This window comes from Triticum dicoccoides, unplaced genomic scaffold (assembly GCF_002162155.2).
Source record: "Triticum dicoccoides isolate Atlit2015 ecotype Zavitan unplaced genomic scaffold, WEW_v2.0 scaffold90394, whole genome shotgun sequence".
Classification (NCBI taxonomy): Eukaryota; Viridiplantae; Streptophyta; class Magnoliopsida; order Poales; family Poaceae; genus Triticum; species Triticum dicoccoides.
In genome coordinates, this window is record NW_021309065.1 from 1 (window position 1) to 1023 (window position 1023).

General features: G+C 47.7%; 2 non-coding genes across 2 annotated transcripts; both read right to left on the reverse strand.

The window, feature by feature from the left end:
* Positions 1-279: 279 nt before the first annotated feature.
* LOC119348372 lies at positions 280-398 on the reverse strand. Its single transcript, XR_005168906.1, has one exon. It is a non-coding gene; the product is annotated as a 5S ribosomal RNA (ribosomal RNA).
* Positions 399-765: 367 nt separating this feature from the next.
* Positions 766-884, reverse strand: LOC119348373. Its single transcript, XR_005168907.1, has one exon. It is a non-coding gene; the product is annotated as a 5S ribosomal RNA (ribosomal RNA).
* Between the last annotated feature and the right edge of the window lie 139 nt (positions 885-1023).

Below are 1023 nucleotides of genomic sequence, written 5' to 3' on the forward strand. Positions count from 1 at the left end.
TTCCCTAACAATGGATAATGTCCTATACTACTTACTCTCCCGCTCAATCACGGAGACGAGTTTTCCACGGTTTCCACCCCTCCCTCCATACCGCAGCAACACGAGTTTTTTCCACCCCTTTCAGAAAGCGCTCTTCGCGCCACAAAGCCGCCCCAAGACGCGCGAGCAATGAGCATTGAGCTTAAACATATCGCAAACGTCAAAAATAATATAACGGGATTAATATATATCGCGCACGTGCGATATGTTTGTCACAAGGCGCAAAAAATAATTATAAAAGGAATGCAACACGAGGACTTCCCAGGAGGTCACCCATCCTAGTACTACTCTCGCCCAAGCACGCTTAACTTCGGAGTTCTGATGGGATCCGGTGCTTTAGTGCTGGTATGATCGCATCCGACATGTTTCCCCGTCTTCGTTCCTTATGCTTGCCACTCCCAGGTCCGCTCCAAAGACGATTCTACATTCTCACTACCATTACAACCATTCCCTAACAATGGATAATGTCCTATACTACTTACTCTCCCGCTCAATCACGGAGACGAGTTTTCCACGGTTTCCACCCCTCCCTCCATACCGCAGCAACACGAGTTTTTTCCACCCCTTTCAGAAAGCGCTCTTCGCGCCAGAAAGCCGCCCCAAGATGCGCGAGCAATGAGCATCGAGCTTAAACATATCGCAAACGTCAAAAATAATATAACGGGATTAATATATATCGCGCACGTGCGATATGTTTGTCACAAGGCGCAAAAAATAATTATAAAAGGAATGCAACACGAGGACTTCCCAGGAGGTCACCCATCCTAGTACTACTCTCGCCCAAGCACGCTTAACTTCGGAGTTCTGATGGAATCCGGTGCTTTAGTGCTGGTATGATCGCATCCGACATGTTTCCCCGTCTTCGTCCCTTATGCTTGCCACTCCCAGGTCCGCTCCAAAGACGATTCTACATTCTCACTACCATTACAACCGTTCCCTAACAATGGATAATGTCCTATACTACTTACTCTCCCGCTCAATCAC